Raw genomic sequence first — 20,182 nt, 5'->3', positions numbered from 1 at the left:
GGCTGCTGCGGGCGAGCAGCGACGGCGGCGTAGGTAAGCGGTGCAGTGACGGGTGCTTGTTGCAGAATCGGTGGGAGGGCCTCCGCAACTTGGGTTCGAATGGCGTGTTGTAGGTCCGGAGCCAAAGCCTGCGCAGGCTCGTGCGTGAGCGGCAGTAATGATTGCTGGCGCGCTGCCTCCTCGCGGATGAAGTCCTTGATCGTGGACAAAAGCGGCTGCTGATCGGCAGGACGGGCAGCTAGCTGCAAGCTTGAGAGCGTGTCGGGCGTCGTGGGGGCTTGACGGGTGATCGCGCGCTGGCTACGCAACTCGTCGAAGCTCTCACAGAGTGAGACGAGTGCCGCGATCGTGGTAGGGTTTCTCGCGAGCAGCATCTGAAAGGCGCCGTCCTCGATGCCCTTCAGGATGTGCCTGATTTTGTCCTCCTCGGTCATGGAGGAGTTCACGCGGTCACACAGATTCAGGACATCCTCGATGTAGCTCGTGTAGTTCTCGCCCGGTTGCTGCGCACGTTGACGCAAGCGCTGCTCGGCGTGAAGCTTGCGAACCGTAGGCCGCCCAAACACGTCTGTAACAGCAGTCTTGAATGCTGCCCAAGTTGGAATTGCAGTCTCGTGGTTGTGATACCACAGCTGCGCGATGTCCGCGAGATAAAACGGGACGTAGCCAAGCTTCATTTGGTCGTCCCATTTGTTACTGGCGCCGACTCTTTCGTACCTCAACAACCAATCTTCCACGTCCGATTCACCTGAGCCGGAGAAGATGGGTGGATCTCGCTGGGGATACACGGCGCCGCAGGTGACGTGGACAGCCGAAGGTCCAGCCTGAGGAGGGGTCTCGTTGGCCATGTTGGTGTCACGGACAGGGGTGAGCTTGCGGGAGCGAAGTTCTTGGTTCGTACGGAGAATCCACGTACCTCCACCAAATGTCACGTGGTTTATCACGTACAAACGTGAAGGAACGACGAGGAACGTGGAGGAACGTCGAGGGTCCAAAATCCAAGCAAGCGCAAGTTCGAGTCGCGTGGCTACCACCAACGATGTGGCTTGCTTTCTTGGCTGCTTCGTCGTCGTCTGTTTTGTTCACTACAGCTGTCATGTTCTTCCTGTAGTGAGGGTCGCAGATACCTGATGCATGCCTTCCGTTACAACTTGAACAGAAGAGTCTGACTTAGCAAGACCGTGCCTGGTGACCACGCAATACACATCAATAGCAGTGGTTGTCTTTAGCTAGCTTCTCTTTCTTAGCAAGAAGAGAAAGATTGGCGTCGCAGGCTCGTGTTGCGTGCTCCTTCGATCGACAGAAGAAACACTCGCTCCAGGTGTATGATGCACTGTGCAGTACAGAAGCGATGCTGCTGCCTCGAGCTCTCTGATGACTGAGGATGTGGTCATCGCCAGGTCATTGTGAGAATGGCTTATACTGCTCCCAGCTTTCCAATTCGATGCGTATGAACATGAGCAGCTCTTGTAACTCCGATTCTGACGTTGAAGCTGCCAGTGCCGGATCTGAGGCATTCGTGTCAGACCCATGTTGTCCTAAAGCCTGGCTTCACTTTGCATGTGTATATTACAGAACGACCTCGTATGGCAAAACTCTTGTAGAATGTTCAGCTGCGCCGCATCATAAAGTTGCCTGAGGCCTCGGACGTTGCTTCCTGATTTTACATGAGAGAGATGGCGAAGCGCTGGTGTACTATTCTTCTCCAAACTCCGAACTGTTGTTTGAGCAGATCCACGGCGTCTGTGTTACAGGCTTTGGAAGTGGGGAACTCAGAAATCGCCGCTGCCGCTTCACCCGCAAGGTAATGTTGTAGGTAGAACAACTTGGTCGGCGATAAGGCGTTTTTAATACGAACAGTGTGCTCAAACTGCTCCCAGAAAGCTGACCACTCGGGAATATCGCCTCTAAATGTTGGCAAGTTAGGGTTCACCAGCTTTGGGCGAATTCTGGTCAGAGCATCAGGAGCTGTCGGGGTTGCATTCTGAGGAGCAGCCGCCGCTGTACTCTCCGCGCATCCCGAAAACAGTGATATTGCAGCGAACCTCTGCAAGTATGCTGATGGCTTGGTCGTCGTACTCTGATACAGTTAGATAGTCTGCTTCGAGCTCATCGTCGGCGAGGTGCTCTTCGAGTGCATCATTAAGCTTCGCTGTTGGTACCCAATAGATGGTCATAAACACCTGTCAGCTTGGCCTCGTCCACAGCAGGATCCGTCAGTAGAGACCGCGCTTCCTGTAGAAGCTTCATATTCTGTGCTCGTCGAGCTGAGCGCTTGGTCTTGAGGCAATCCAGCCTATCATATGTCGAGGTCTGGGGTCCGCGCTGATCACAAATGATTCGTGGTCAGTCCTTGGCGCTCGAAGCGGGACACAGACGTGTAGAAGGTCTCTTCGAGTCGTGCGATCAGAGAAATGTGTCTGCACGGGGATTTTCGGCACCAAAATGTAAAGAAAACTAGCGATCCACGAAGGACCCGGACCGACTGCCTTTCATTCCTCCAACTACTTCTCCTTCTTTTGCAGTGCTTGCCTGCACGCGTTTATTACTCCATCTTTTTCTACATGTGTAAAATATAGCGAGCAAAATATTTTCTGTATGGTCATGCCAACTTAAAGATGAGTAGAGTGGAAACTTGGGTGTGTTGGTAGGATATAATGAATGTAAAAAGAGCGCTGTTTGTGTCTGTTATTTTCATCAGTCCTTGTCTGTTGTGCTGTTTTTACATCTTGAATATCAGCACATAATGCTCGATTCAGGATGCACTGTTGTTCCGTCTGTCTTTTAATTCAATAAACGTGTTCGCCTTTTGGTCTTATGACCGCTCGATTTTTATTGCAGCCTCATCAGCTTCTAGTGATGTTGTTTTGCTTGCTGCTCAAAATTGATGACAATCAGCAGCATGGGCGATGCTAAGTGCCAAATGATATAGTCTATGATATCTTCAGGGTAGCTTCGGTGCTCATTTCATGGCTTAGAATCTAATGCAAAAGGAGAGCTGCCTTTTTTTCTTCTTTGTGGGAACCCCCAACGATATTCTGCATCAAGCCATAATTATTGTCCGCACTGAAGGTGGTCACATTTTTTATTGCTACTTGCTGAACAATGTTGTGCAGTGTGAGAGGTAGCATGAAATTTGAGCATGCAGTTTTGCTAAGAATGAAACAACAACTAACTCATTGCCGACTCACTGACTGCTTGTGGCATGTGCGGAAACACTTCTAGTGCACTCATTAGTGTAGTCTTGTGTGCTTTAAATGTCATACAATGACTCTCCTGCTTTGGCTTTTCGTTTATTAGGTTGAGAACGCAATGGTGGGTTCCTAGCTGTTGCTGCCTTGCGAGGCTTCTGTTGAGATAGGCGCCAGGCAAGAAGCATATTCTTCAAAGACTGTCGGCATGGCACCACAACAGTTGTATTATATGGCAGCCTTCAACATAATCGCTTTGAAGAAAATACCTGCTGCACACTTCTTTTGATATTGACTTGTCAATTTTAAGGTCTTCCCTTGCAATGCTTTTTTGCCATTTTTGGAATAGCAGCTTCTCAATCAGAATTTAATGAGATGAAGCATGAACAGCCACTTATCGCTGGGCTACTTACGTGCACTCCGTTGCTACTTGGCCCCCTCAACAGCCTGTATAATGTAACTGAGCTGCGATGCCAACTCATGCCTTGCCAGCCACCATGACCACTGCACACGTGCCTTCGCAAGGTCTTCAGGTCCGTTTTTTTTTCTTTTGCTGTGAAGACACGTAGTGGACACCGGACAACAGACTTACGCGCATCACCTGTGTTTGTCATCTTCAGATTTCTGTTATGGTTATTGGGAAGTTTTGATGGTCCACACTGGCTGTCCGCAGATTGCTGTCGTCACTCCTGATTGGACTGCATAAGTGTGGCGTCACGCTGCTTGCGTTGTGCAACACCCCGGTTATATGTTTGAACGGATGATTAGTGAAATCCTTCATGGCTACAAGTGCAAATACTTGGTTGTGCTACATTGATGACATTGTAGTCCTTTTCTTGACATTTTCGAACACACCATGTTCGACTTCGTGCGGTTATCACGTGCTTCACCTCTGCTGGCCAGCATAAAGACGTCGCATTTTGCTGCAGGCAAGCTGACAATGCGAGGACGTCATCTGCTAGGAGGGTGTCCTTCGTACTGTTGCCGAATACTCCTAGCCCAATTCCATAAAGACGCTCTGAAGTTTCATTGGCCAGTGTGTTGTCGCGAAATAACCTTGCAGGCATGTTGTCGCAAGGATTCTTGAATTTGTGAACATTGCACCTTTCCGACTTGTCCACTAACTTATCCCTAAAAGCTTCTTGTTTCTATATTTGAGACAATCACATCTGCACTACGTGTGCATATAAATATGTGCTGATTTCTATAACTACCCCAAAAAGCACTGACACTGCCACTCAGAACCTACAACTCCCTTTATAGACGATAATACTGCTGTGGAAATTAAACATTGGTGTGCAAGTATACTGATGCTTAGACTGCCTGCCATCGGTGGAAGGCTCTCCTCAATGCTCTGGCGGTACACTTCAGCCTCTGCTTTGCTTGGCTTGCCCATTTTACCACTTCGATGTGAATTTATACGACCCACTGCCTTGAACGATTCTGAGAACAGATGAATAATTGGCAGAGACCGTCTCAGATGTTTCTATTTTTAAAGTCATGATATTAAGCAGATCGCAAGTGTGCACAGTGCATTCTTTATTCCAGGCGAATGCACACACGCAGTTTAGTACGTCACGTTTGTTGCCAGAAATTATTGAGATTCAAACGCTTTCATTTTGCCACTTTTACTGCATTGCCATTTTTTGGGCGTGTTGCTAAACGGAAGTTGACAAAGTATTGAGCGCTCACAAACAGGGACGTAAACAGGGACGTGTTGTCGTCTCCCTTACGTCCCTGTTTGTGAGCGCTCAAATTTTGTCAAGTTCCACTTTTACTGGCAAACACAATAAAAGCAGCATGCATGATTTGGGGCACAGCTAGGGTCCCTTTAAGGGCTACAACATCATGCATAATTTTGAAGGAATACATACTTGTTGACGTTTGTGGATTGTGAAAGCAAACTGATAGGTAGCACAAGGGCAAGATAAACTTGCTCAATGGCAGGTGACTGTGCCATTAGTGACCCCCTTTGCCGATTTTTCCGGAAGCCACTTGTCTATTCAACAACGGCACTGCACCAGAATTGGTACACTCAACCTCTCCATGTAAGCGGTAACATATTCTGATGCTTACACCTACATTGAACCGCTTTGATGCGAACCAATAACTGGTATTGCAAATTACGATGTGGTTGCAGATACTCTTGCAAGAACATAATTTCGGTTATGTGTTCAGTTCTGCTACTGGTTCGGTTTGATGTCCTACATTTAAACACATTGCTCTAAACTGATAACAGATGTTTTTTTCATTTGAGTTCAGGCATGTTCCGAGAAGACTGAGTTGGGTTCAGTCTCGCTCAAAATTACAGTTTGGGTACAGTTTTTGGTTGCGGTTTGGTGCGACACCCTGGTGCTGCTATAAACAATGCACAGGCTAATATGTTGTGAAGAAAGCAGCTTACATGTTGACTCATACGTACGAGTATGATGTCCACATTGCCATCCTGAACGAAGAATTAAGACCCACTCAAGGTTGCTTTCAGTGCAATAAGTTATAATGGCTGATTTGTCAGGCTACGTTAATCAAAACCTTGTGCCAGGGGCGTAGCTAGTATGTTATTTTCAGGAAATGAGGGGGTGGGAGGGCAGTATAATCACTATGTATGTACGTCTGTGAGTGTATGTGTGCGTGATCACACCCATCCAAACTGAATAATTTCAGAGGTGATTCAAACCTACTCTTTGGCTGTACATGTACGAGGGTAAAAATATGAGACGGAACAAAGTATTACTGATGATGTGTGGATTTGTATAGTATGTGTGAATGCATAATCAATTCATGTTCAGCACATTGGCTCGGCTGCTCTGCCTTTACAACAACAAACTTCTTAAATTGTTTTTATAGTGCTGATAGGGCTATTCTCATTCAACTTGTGACTAGCTGGCTGTTGAACATGATCACAGTATCACGTTTGCACGAAACGTATTGTTAATTTTTTAAAAGGTGTACCCAGGAACTATCTGTGGGCCTGTACTAAAATCGAAGAACGGCCTGAATGTTTCTTTGCTTACCCTATGCTATATCCTGTGCATGTTCTAATAAACAACCTTCTACAATGCAAGCATTATCGTATTTCATTAGAGGATGAAAAAGTTGTGCAGACACCATAGGTCGGCAAACTCATGAGTAGACTCACTCAGACTCGTATCGAGACATGAGTCTGAGTGAGTCCGGGTCAGTAAAGTTTTTGTGAGTCTGAGTCCGAATGATTTCAGTTGAGAAAAATTAAGTGAGTCTGACTCCGAGTGAGTTCGGTGCAGGAAAATTTTGCTGAGTCTGAGTCAGAGTGAGTTCTAAGGGCAAAATATGTTGCAATTAGTATGACAGCACGTGCGGCTAAATATTCCATCCCAGCTAGTCTGTTGCACCATACGAGCTTTCATTTCATCATCCATTTAAGCAGCTATACTAGAAGGCAAACCCTTTCATGCATGACAACATTGAACCCATTGAAAAGTTTATTCAGATGATTATCTTGGTTTTGTTTGAAATAAAATGCAATAACTGGCCATCTGTGTACGTCATTGTATGCATTTTCCATATTTTTCTAGCCTCTGTTGACCTTTTGACCACTTTATTGCTGTACGATACATTTCCTAAATGAAATGTAGTGGCAGATGGTAAGCCACCTGGGCCTTGTTTTGTAGTCATTACTGCCCTCTGTGCACTTGTAAACCTCGATCCTCAATACATGCATGAATTATATGTTGCACTGTACATTACCACTATAACAAGAAGAAATAAGGTGGTTTTGCCGAAGTCGTATTTGATAGTAATATAAAAACACCAAGGGATAGAGTATTTCACTTATCAAGAAAGTAATGTGACTGTCAAATAATCATTTTTGTGGGGTGCTAGCGGCACTGTTGGGCCAGTTCTGTTTTGCTTAATGATAGGAGACTGTACCAGAAAGACGAAATGGCTAACCGCACCGACTCAAAAAGGGTGTGCAATTTGCTGATGATGCTTCAATATTACAGGAGCCATATAGAAAACCATTATTGACGTACCCACTGCATTTACGTTACATTTTTCACATTACAACTACCACAGCTGAAGGAAAGAATTGGCACAATGGGCTAGTAAAGTATGGTTGATATTTGATTTTGTACCTCATGTATGACAAAAACATTAGCATGCCAATGCCCCATCTCAACTCCACATGCCATAACAAGTTCAGACAGTTGTCATTGGGAAGAAGCTATGTGCACGCAGCTTATGCTTAAAGGGGCCCTGCAACACCTTTCTTAGTTATATTGGAATAGTCTCATTATTGACGCATGACTCTTCACGAGTCATATGCCGCAAAAATTTCTCGAATCCGTCAAGTCTAAGTGGTGTTACCAAATTATAGAGATCACGTTCCGCAGCTTTCTCCCTCAACTCAACGCAGCGAGCGCACGGAAAGCTGCGCGCGGCGTGAAGGGAGGGAGGGAGGGCGGAGGTGCGAGGAGTAAAGCGAGGAGGCGACGTCAGCGCCGGCGGCATTTTTTTCATTTTTTTCTCTCTGGCGTCTCGGCGCAACCACGTGGTCTGTGGCGCCACTTCCGGTCGGCTCGCGCGGTCGTCGTCGAGCGGCGGAGCTCATGGCACCGTGTATCGCGCGTGCTTGAAAACTGCGAGTCGGTTTGGCAATGTTGGGTGTGCACCTCGAACTGCCGTAGTGTTTTCATCGCTCTGCCAACCATGGACGCAAACTTGCGTGCGCGTTTGGAACGAATGACAGCTGAGATGGGTTTCGAGCCACACTCCGATACACCGCCTCTTCGCACTGCTCGCGCTTGAATCGTATTCAACACGGCAAAGCTGCGTGCACCCTTCTCCCAGTGGCGGTACTTCGATGCTGTTTGCTCTTCGAATGCGGGCGCACGGCGAGTGCGGGCTGACAACAAAGAACTACAGCTAGAAGAAAAGATCGTGGGGCATCGGGCCGGCGTGGACCCACCCCGCAGCTGTCTGCAGCTACCGTGAAAATGCGAGTCGGCTTGGTTGCTGTGTCGCGGTTTTTGGGAACCTGAGACTACGGGGAGGATACGCCGAGGTACGGCTCGATGACATACTGAACAGACAGCGAACGGGACTCTCGCCATACAGCGAACACAGGTATCCTAAGCTAGCCGGCGCCAGCATCGTTATTGGAGAAATGCTGCACCGCTGCCTCGGTCGGTCGTGAGAACGTGTCGACGATGCAGTTTCCAGCTGACGAGGCAACACTCGAACGGCTGCCACTCTCAACGGCAACCGGCGATGGTCAAAAGCACAGAAATATTCACGATTTCGGCACTGCACATGGTGAAGAAAACGCAACCACGCAACTACGAGCAGACGAGCTGTCGGTGAGACCGGAAGTGCTAATATTAATGTTTGTTCGGTGTTTTAACGGCATAACACAATATAAACATACATATTATCTACTTATTCAACTCAAAATTAACAACTAAGGTAATAATGAGGGTGTTATCGTGATTAAAACATCAGCCAATGGTGGAACTGCCGACAATCGCGTCATATATTGCGGACTAATACATCATTTGTCGAGAGAAGAGGGAGCGATTTTCAGCTGACTTTGGGAATTTATTGTAAATTCCAGGCCGCTCGCTTCGCTATAATATTTGGCTCGCGTGTTCTCGGGAGCCTCGACTACCGATTGGCAGCGCTTTTTGACCCTGCTCAAAAAGTGTTGCAGGGCCCCTTTAATAGGGGAAGGCGTACAACGCTGCTGCAACCCACATGCATTTCGGAATTCACTTGAATGTTGTTATTATGCATCGTGACGGTGTGAACGTAAAGTGTGAAGGCACACATTACATCCACATAAGCAATGGAAAAACATACAACATACATACTGGAAAACAAAGTGCCGAAATTCCGCAAGCAGTTTCACACCACTCCTAAATCAGGATAACATGGCAGATTTATAAAAGATACTATAATATAGCTTGCTGATTAACTTGGCAGCCAAAGAAGAAATCACCAATTGTCATGAGTGTCGCCTAGTTAAAGCCAAGGCCATGCCTTGGGCCAATAACATGGTCTTGCCCAGAGTATTACACTATGTTGTGGTTGTTCTCATTTATGTAGCTGTAGTTAAAGTGAACAGAAGTGTTCCTTCTGACCAGTAAGGAATGAACACGTTTTGATGCTTCCAAAACCCTACAGATTTCAGCTCAATCACATTTGCAGCGAGGTTTTTTTGCAGAAACCTCTAGAATTCATAAATTTGAAGAGTGATAAATGATTTAAATATACTGAAACGATTATGCCCCAAATACACTGCCAGCTAGAAATCTGCCTTACAAGGAGGCATTTTGCACATCACAACAGATCATGGAGGCCTCATCTTTAGATGAAGCCCATATTTTACTGCATTTGGCACTACTCCATGCCAGCCAGCAGAGTATTAGTTCGACACAGGGAAATGCATTGATTCAAGGGTACCTCTGAAGGCATCCCAGAAGAGACCGAGATATAGAATAATACTGAAAAAGGACTGCTACCTTAGCTGCAGCACAATAAATATTTAATGAACAAGTTTCACGGATTGGGGTCCAAAAAGGGCATTTTATCCAAACACGTCAACTATACTTTATTGTGAACACAGCCAAACATAAGCTTTTCTCCTGCCAAGGGCTCAAGGGGGGGGGGGCAGTGAGGGAGCTGAAACAGCTACAATTTGTCATGCATTATCCATAAGACATCCAAGTGGGTGGAGAGGCCCAGTATGTTTGTTGACCCTTCCCTCGCAAATAAAATCCTGACTATGTGCCCTCAGTGCTGCCATATATTCTCGTCACTGAGGCTTAGACAGTCGGGGTATGTCATGATTCATATCGTCAGAGTGACATGAAGATAAGGTTAGCAACAGGAATGCAGCAATGAATGGGTTGTACCAAAGAAAACGTGAAACCGTCAGATGAGTATATACAACAGCTGTTTGTGGTTTTGTGGTGGCATTTTTAACACCAACAAGAAAAGCAGAAATTTTGTGTTTTCAGCCGGTGCCTTGTGAGCAATCTAAACAAACATTATATATGCTTCATATTTGCATGATTTTGAAAATATCTCATAACCCAGCATCTCTCATAAGGCACTATCGACTACTCCATATACACATAGCTTTGAATGCCTGTTGTAATGAATCGCATTACAACCGCCAACAAACCTTTTCTCCTTTGCTCAAACTTCTAATACTCTAAATTTTCGTGTATCGAGCTCACTTTGACATTTTAAAGATCAAATAGGAATTGGTAAACAGCGAAGTAAAAAGTACGTCAGCAAACCGCGCGCTATCATACACACCCGCGCTGAATCACAAACAGCACTGATCAGTCTATCCATGTACTACCATACAACCTATATATCTACAACAATTGAACTTGCAAGGCCGGAACTTCTTTGGCTGTTTGTAGATAACATCGCGGCATCAGAGCGTGCAATGCTGCTGCCGCTGTAGGCCTTTTCTTCAGTGTTATAAAATGTGTTTGTACGCGTTTGCGCCCACATTCCAGCAGGCTGTCAACAGCATATATAAAAGATCGCCGACGCGCCGAATGCAACCCAGCGATACGAGTTGTACGCGGTAACAACAATGATAACAACAACAAAAAGTGGTGCTCGTAGAATCCCTCGAACATAGATGACAGCGGCGACGCACCACATGCGGCCGAAAAACACGACCTGAGAATACAAAAGCCTCGTTTTCGTCATAAACGCGGCGACTTAAACCCACATGTTCAAGAAAATGCCAGCGTCGTCTGCTGTTGCTAATGGTTGCCGACCTCGCAAACTGTAACTTCGCGGAACGGTTGCCAGCCTGAACATTCGTCACGTCGTCCAACCAGAATGCGCCCCAGAGCCGCTCATGCGGGTCGCCCTCCGTTGCGAGCGGCAGGTGTCCCGCCACGTGCGGAGCGGGTGTGCGGATAGCGCGTGTATAGTCGAGCCGCCGCCCCCGCCACGGCGCGACGCTGTCTACCGAAGTTAGAGGGGCTTTAACACAACCTAAAGTCTCTAGATTTTTAATTTTAGAAAGAAGAGAAAAATCTAGGGACTTCAACGCAACCTAGTGTCCCTGATACCGCCTTTTACAGCTGCTTTGAGCTGCACAGGTGGCGCCATCTACAGCGAACGGTGGCGGAAACCAACAAGATAGCGAAGTTCTTTTACAGTAAATGAAACAGCCTGCACGCTCACAGACTCAATGTCATCGCGTTTCATTTCAGCTGCTTCAACAATAAAGCGAGTGGGCAATTCTCTGCTGCAATAAACAATACCATTGTTATCAAAATAGGGTAGACAACCACAGTCACTACAGTGGATAGCCAGGCGACCATCAGCATATTTTTGCACCTTGTTAGCATGTTCTCTGAGCCGATCATTCCCACATCTTTCGGTCTGCCCAACGTAGGCACGGACACATCACATCGGTATTCTATAAACTACAGCCTGTGCGCAGGGTACGTACTTACTTTGATGTCTTATGTAACAAGCCTTCTTTTCTTTTTGAAGACGGCACGTTTTTTACAGTTTTCTACACAGTTTTTCTGGAGCAGACATGACTTCTTTGACACCAGCTTTGACGCCAGCTATTGCCTATCTTCTTCAGATTATGTGCTACACCGTGAGTATAGAGAATAACAACAGCTTTTTGCTGCTGCTAAGATCCTTCACCATTCTGGGGGCGATTTCCTTTCTTTTGATCCCGGTGGACTATCTCGGTGACAGCTGGGATGAGTCTGAGGGGGTAACCCGCTGATTCCAACCGTCAAACTGTTGTTCAAAACTTTTTTGCAAAACTCATGCACTGTAGAGGTGGCCGGGCGCAAGCGGCGACCGGATCGTGGCTCCTGGTAGGACAAGAACACAAGCGAGAGTCGGGATCCTGACGCACCTTCAACATTCTCGAAGACGCAGGAAGACTGAACCAGACAACGCCAGCAGAACCGTTCATTCACCAGTGTCTGCCTCGGCTAAAAAAAAAGTCACAGTTTCGCCGCAACGGCGAAACAGTGAAAGCGGTAGCAACAAATTAGATGTAACGAGAAGAACGGAAAGCAGCTCGAAATTGTCAGCGCGTCGCTCGAGCCCAAAGGACGCACGAAAAGAACGCACACAGGACGAGCGCAAACTATCATGCGTCACAGCCCGATACTTGAAGCGCACTGCTGAAGCATAAAGCAGGACGCACGAAACGAACGGACAGGCATACACAGGACGAGCGCGAACTATAAACGTCGCAGTTGTTACTTATTTCTGTTTGAACAGCGCGCTCCTTTCGCAAACGCGGCCGCTGCAGCGAGCGAAGTGACAGTCCTACGCTTTATGATTCAGCGCGGACATCGTGGGGAAAGCACAAGACAGACAACCCCCCGCTCTACCCCGCGCCCGCCCCCTTGTTTCCTTGAGATAAGCGCACGAAGGCGACCGCGCCCTCTAGGGCAAAGAGCATCGGCATGCTCCTCGCCCAGCGCGCTCCTCGCGCCATCTCGCTGGTAATGAAAAAACGCTTATAGGCGCCTGCCGTCTCTGAGTCCGGCCAGCGGTAAAAGGTGTGCATATACCGCTCGCCGTCAGCTACGTGGGCGATCTGCGTTCCGTGGCGTAGTGGCTAGCGTCATGCGCTTTCGAGCGAGCGAGAGGTCCCTGGTTCAATTCCATGCTTCGGAAGCATTTTTCTGAATTATTTTTCTTTGGGGCGTTTATATATACGAAGCGATTTATTGACGTTTCGGCCGCGGGTCCGGCCTTCATCAGAATACAATGCATGGCATGAGTGCAGTTTATATACATGTGCATATCAGAAAGAAGAACATATGAAACTGACATGAAAGGCGATATATTGGCACCGTCGGATGCCATCCTTGCCGAAAACCGCGATGTAAAGTATGCCCATACATGTGCACATCGCGACAAGTCACTAGTACATGTTCGAACTTTTCTTTAAATATCAAAGGCAATTTCAATTGTGACACTAAAAACGTAATATACATGATCGAAGGCGTGCTATGCAAAAAACAGTACAATGGGCAAACAGAAGGGCCTTTTAGACTGCGTTTTAAAAATCATAAATCTCATGCTAACACCTTGCCCTACCTGCCGATTTCAACACACGTGCACCTCCCCGACCACTCTTTTGAAAATCTACAAGTCACATTACTCGAATCTAATTTCCGCACAAATTATGATAGAGAAGCCCGTGAATCATTCCTCATCTATAAGTTTGATGCCGTCGCGTCTGGTCTAAATGAAAACGTAGGAAGACTGAGTTGCCTATCTGTGTAATCTGTATCACCTTGTCTAGTTACTGCGAGCTGCTCAGTATATCGTTTGTATCGGTTTGTTACGCAGCACCTATTCGACAGCATTTTGCGTATAGCTCTTTCTCTGGTTAACTTTAAATATTTGTTTCTTTTTGCACCTTGCTATTACCGGTCGTGCTCTATGCCATGTTATGCGTTTCATATTTCGTACTTATAAACCACGTCCTCGTTAAATGCAATCTTTTTACACATGTGTCAGGTGCACTTCAAAGCGAGTAACATGCATTTTTTAGCCAATATATCGCCTTTCATGTCAGTTTCACTGCGTACATTTACCCGGACCCAGAATCATCGTTTCTCGACATATATACATATATATATATATATATATATATATATATATATATATATATATATATATATATATATTGTGACGTCGCAGTTGACACGCCTTTAATAAGCCTTCGAGCCTTAGGGAACCGAACACATCCGAGGCACAGAACAAGCTCAAGATATGTCCCCACAAGCGAAGATGATGAAGAACACCATGCGATGATGATAATGTACAGATGATGAAGAAGGGCCTGATAAATGCCCACACTAATTTCCCCCGCGTGCAAGCGGCCATCCTGGCCGCAACTTAAAGGTACGGAGAACGCCTGTTAAAAGGCTTCATACGAGATACATGCACAATCTCGGTACCGCGACGGCGCCGGTCAGTTGGAGCAATAACAGGTTCGACGCGATAATTAACGGGAGAGGTCTGTTCCAAGACTGTGTATGGGCCAAGAAACCGAAATTGAAATTTGTCGCACAAGCCAGGAGTGCGAACTGGTGTCCGGAGTAGCACCTCGTCGCCCGGGTGGAAGACCACAGCACTGTGAGATGCGTCATGGAGGCTCTTGCGGTGCTGTTGTCTTGCCTCAGTGTTCACTCGGGCGAGCTGGCGACAGTGGAGGATGCGGGACACATATTGTTCACAGGAAGATGCAGATGGAGTGACAGGGGCGGACAAGAAAGAGACGTCAAGAAGGGAAGTTGGCGATCGGCCATAGACAAGGTAGAATGGCGAGTAGCCAGTTGTGCGTTGTACGGCGGTATTATACGCAAAAGTTACAAATGGCAAAATTGCGTCCCAGTTTGTGTGGTATGGCTCAATTTACGTGGCTATCATGTCGGACATTGTGCGATGAAATCGCTCAGTTAGCCCGTTGGTTTGGGGGTGATAGCTGGAGGTTGTCTTGTGCGTGGTACCGGAGGCTTGGAGCAATTCCTCAACAATTTGTGAAAGGAAAGCTTTGCCACGGTCGCTCAGAATGACCCGAGGAGCACCGTGACGCAGGATTAGGGCTTTAAGCATAAATGCAGCCACTTCAGAAGCCGACGCCGAAGTCACGCAGGTTGTTTCGGCGTAACGTGTCAAGTGGTCGACAGCTGTCACTATCCAGCGATGACCAGTGGGAGTCGTGGGAAGAGGACCATAGAGATCAATGCCAACGACTTCGAATGGTGCCGACGGACACGGAAGTGGTTGCAGCTCGCCGCTTTGAGGTGATGTCAGGAGCTTTCGGCGCTGACAAAGGTTGCAGGAAGTGACGTACTTCGCTACACTGGTGGATAGGCCAGGCCAATAGAAGCGACCTTTAATGCGGTCGTACGTTTTCTGGAAACCAAGGTGACCAGCAGTCATGTCGTCGTGGCAGGCCTTAAGAATATCAGCTCTAAGAGAGCGAGGCAGAACGGGCACCCAGCGTTGACCGTCTGGGTGATAGATGTGACGGTAAAGGATGTGGTTATCAAGCTTGAACTGCGTGAGCTGTCGACGAAGGCGGGCATTAGGCGGCCGCGAATTTCCCTGAAGGCGGTCTATGATGCGTCGACAGTAAGAGTCAGCGAGTTGATGAGACATCATCGAGCCATGGTCGTCAGGAAAGATCTGGTCAAGAGCGGCTAAGGAAGAGACATGCGTGGAAGGACCGTCCGAGCATTCATCGCTGAAGTTATTAGCAGAACCAGTGCACGGTGCCGTAGGAAGTGGGCAGCGAGAAAGCGCATCTGCGTCCTGGTGCTTTTTGCCACACTTGTAGATAATAGTGAAATGGTATTCTTGCGACCAGCGACCAAGGCGACCAAGGCGACCTGATAAGTTCTTGAGTGTTGAAAGCCAACATAGAGCATGGTGGTCTGTAACGATGGTAAAATGACGACCATGTAGATAAGGTCGAAACTTCTGCACCGACCAAACGACAGCTAGGCACTCCTGCTCAGTGATGGTGTAATTCTTCTCAGCGTTGGTCAGTACGCGGCTTGCATACGCAACGACCCTCTCACGTGATGACTGATCTCGCTGCAGGAGAATACCACCGATGCCGAGGCCACTAGCGTCAGTATGCAGAAGTGCAGGTGCCGTTTCATCAAAATGGCGAAGTACAGGTTCGGACGTGAGGGCGTTTTTCAGATGGCTGAACGCCGATTCACATTCGGGAGACCAGTCAAAGGGAACACCAGAACCGAGTAATTTGTGCAAAGGTGCTGCTATTGAAGCAAAGTTTCGTATGAATCGGCGGAAATAGGAAGCGAGGCCAAGGAAACTGCGTAAATATTTGCTCCTTTCGGGACGAGGGAAGTGAAGAACCGCCGAAACCTTATCGGGATCAGGGCGAATGCCGTCCTTACTCACAATGTGGCCTAAGACCTTAATTGTCTTGCTGGCAAAATGACACTTTTTCGTGTTCAGCTGAAGGCCAGCGTTAGCAAGGCACGACAGCACTTCCTCCAAACGTTGTAGGTGTTGAGAGAATGTTGACGAGAAAACAACAATATCGTCCAAATAGCACAGGCAAGTCTTCCACTTGAGGCCACGCAGAACAGTGTCGATCATGAGCTCGAATGTTGCGGGAGCATTGCAGAGGCCGAAGGGCATTACATTGAACTCGTAAACCCCATCTGGGGTCGAAAATGCCGTTTTTTCTTTGTCGTCCTCATGCATCGGTATCTGCCAGTATCCCGAACGTAGATCGAGACTCGAGAAGTACTCGGCCCCCTGTAGCGAATCCAATGCATCGTCTATACGTGGCATAGGGTATACGTCCATGCGCGTGATCTTATTTAGCGCCCGGTAATCGACGCAGAATCGTACAGAACCATCTTTTTTTCGAACTAGTACGACGGGAGATGACCAAGGACTAGTCGAGGGGCGTATTATCTTCCGTCGCAACATGTCGTCAACGTTTTCTTCGCTGACCTTCCGCTCGGCGAGAGATACGCGGTATGGTCGGCGACCAACGATGGACCTACCATCAGTCTCGATCCGATGCGTAGTGACGCCTGTCTGTCCTAATACAGGGGAATGCGCGTCGAACGAAGCTTGATGCTTGGTTAGCAAGGCGATCAACTGTTGTGTCTGCGAAGGGGTCAGGTCGGAGCTGATGGTAGCTTCAAGGGTGGAGATGGATATGGATCATCCAACAGAGTGATCTTCAGGGGAAGCCGCTTGAAGAGGAACAACAGAAAAAGGCTCTGATATAGCGACGCAAGCCAACGTTATGCCCTTAGGAATCAGAATTTTTTGGGATGTCGGGTTTGTTGCACAAACGAATGCGGAGCCATCGTCGAAACGCACCAGCCCTGATGGAAAGGCTATCCCTCTGGTGAGACAGCGTGCAGATGGTTGTACTAAAGTCACTGTAACGGGAAAAGTACCGCGTTCCTTTTCTCTTCGCCGCCGCGCCCTTTCGGCGCCTTTTGTGCGCCTTTCGGCCACACAAATGGTCCAGCTCGCTCGCCTCGCTAGTGTCTCCCGGCCGCAGACGCACGGCGCTTTGGACGCTGATTGTTTTTATAGGCTCAGGAAAGCGTGCAGGAACATTACGACATCCCGTGTCGTTTTGAGACTTCATCGAAAGCCTATCGATGCATCGAAGAATGCCTGGGTGCTGCGCTTTTGGGTGCAGCAACCGGCGGGAAACGAGCAAGGCCCTCTTTGCCATTCCCAGCGGGAAAAAGGATGCCAAGCGACGGGCTGTGTGGCTGCACAGAATAAGGCGGGAAAATTTTGTTCCCACGACTGATACCCGCCTTTGTGAGGTAAACGCTTCATTGAGAATTCGCGAATGTTCTTCGGGGAATGTTTGCGCCTACCCTGCACTAGTGCAGCTTGTTTCGCGTGGTTGTCGCAGGAGGTTCATGCACAATACCATTGCCAGGCGGCTCTTTATTATGTTTGGCGTAAAACTGACGCCTTTGGGCTCACATATAATGATCAGCGCACCATGATAAATGACTGCTACAGATTGGTACTGCCTGACGTGACTGTATGACGAACACAAATAACAGGTCGTAGCATGAAAATAATGGCTGATGCTCTCGCAGCCGGTTCGCTTGTTTGATATGCACGAAAATCGGTATTGCGTGACGTGACTGTATGACGAACATAAATACCCTGCGGTAACATGAAAATAATGGTATGCATGTCATGTAAAGCATGATTTACATGCCCTGCTCATGATGCTCTCCCGGCCGGTTGGCTTGCTTGATATGCACCAAAATCGGTATTGCGTGACGTGACTGTAATGCGAACGTAAATAACAGGTGGTAACATGAAAATAATAGCACGCATGTCATGTAAGGCATGATTTACATGCCATTCTCATGATGCTGTTGCGGCCGGTTCGCTTGTTTGATATGCACCAAAATCGGTACTGCGTGACGTGACTGTATGACGAACCCAAATACCCTGCGGTAACATGAAAATAATGGTACGCATGTCATGTAAGGCATGATTTACATGCCATGCTCATGATGCTCTCGCGGCCGGTTCGCTTGTTTGATATGCACCAAAATCGGTATTGCATGACGTGACTGTATGACCAACATAAATACCGTGCGGTAACATGAAAATAATGGCACGCATGTCATGTAAGGCATGATTTACATGCCATGCTCATGATGCTCTCGCGGCCGGTTGGCTTGCTTGATATGCACCAAAATCGGTATTGCGTGACGTGACTGTAATGCGAACGTAAATAACAGGTGGTAACATGAAAATAATAGCACGCATGTCATGTAAGGCATGATTTACATGCCATGCTCATGATGCTCTCGCGGCCGGTTCGCTTGTTTGATATGCACCAAAATCGGTACTGCGCGTGACGTGACTGTATGACGAACCTAAATACCCTGCGGTAACATGAAAATAATGGTACGCATCTCATGTAAGGCATGATTTACATGCCATGCCCATGATGCTCTTGCAGCCGGTTCGCTTGCTTGATATGCACCAAAGTCGGTATGGCGTGACGTGATGTATGACGAACATGAATACCCTGCGGTAACATGAAAATAATCGTACGCATGTCATGTAAATCATGTTTTACGTGTCATGCCTGTCATGACTTGCACGTTATAACCAGTCACTTATGTTCGTCATACACTCTTGTCACGCCATACCTATTTTGTTGTGTATCAAGCTATTGAAGCGGCCGCGAGCGCACCATGAGCGTGGCATGTAAATCATGCCGTACATGCCATGCATATCATTATTTTCATGTTATCACCTGTCATTTATATTCGTCATACAGTCATGTTATGCCGTACCAAATTTGGTGTACATCCCATTAACGAAGCGGCCAGGACAGCTCAAAGTCGGGGGCGGCTAGATAGATAGATAGATAGATAGATAGATAGATAGATAGATAGATAGATAGATAGATAGATAGATAGATAGATAGATAGATAGATAGATAGATAGATAGATAGATAGATAGATAGATAGATAGATAGATAGATAGATAGATAGATAGATACGTACAAAGTCGCAGAAATTCGCTAAGAAATGCTTCGCATTTAATAAATGCAGACAGCCGAGCGCGTAAATGCCGCGCAGTTCCCATTTCTTTATCGCGTTAGTACGCGTGCGTGCGCATCTAGGCAAGCGCTATTTCTTTCCTAATCAGTCAGAGAACAACGGTATGCTTCTCTCGGGGCTGCAAAAGCGCACGCAATGCGTAAAACATGCGTTACTCCACGTGAAATCAACACCGCACCGCCGCCGCTTCGGCCGCGCTGGACCAAATATGGCGGCGCGCAGGACGGTCGCGGTACTTTTCCCGTTCCAGTGACTTTAGGTTGTACGAGCAGGTCACCGTGGTCAATGGTATCAGACGTGATGGCAACAATTCGCTGACTGCGGGGAGGTAGCTCGGTGTCTTCTGCAGCAAGAAAGCGAAGTGGTGTGTCATCTGCGTGGAGCGAATAGGCGGTATCAGTCATGTGGATAGCACGTTGCCGGCAGCAGATGGTAGCGGACGCCGTTGACAGAAAATCCCATCCTAATATGAGCTGGTGGGCATACGAACTAAGCACTGCGAATTGTATATAATGCAGAACGCCATCAATGTAGACACGAACAGTGCACATGGCGGAAGGTCGAATGGCGTGCCCGTGAGCAGCGAGCAGCGTAGGTCCATTGTAGGGAGTAGTAACTTTCCGGAGACGCGAACACAAACCACCGTGAATAACTGACAAACTAGCACCAGTGTCTATTAATGCTTCCACTTCTATGCCTTCTACCAAAACAGAGATGATATTATGTGCACGTGCTGGAGGAATTTCTCTCATTTCGCTAGATGCAGCTTTTCCTCCAAAAGCTGCATAATTTAGTTTTCCGGGTGGCGGTCGGCGACCTGAGAGGCTGGTCGAAGTGGTGACGTCGAGCGACGAAGGGGTGAC

This window comes from Rhipicephalus sanguineus, chromosome 4 (assembly GCF_013339695.2).
Source record: "Rhipicephalus sanguineus isolate Rsan-2018 chromosome 4, BIME_Rsan_1.4, whole genome shotgun sequence".
NCBI lineage: Eukaryota > Metazoa > Arthropoda > Arachnida > Ixodida > Ixodidae > Rhipicephalus > Rhipicephalus sanguineus.
This window is presented reverse-complemented; position numbering follows the sequence as displayed.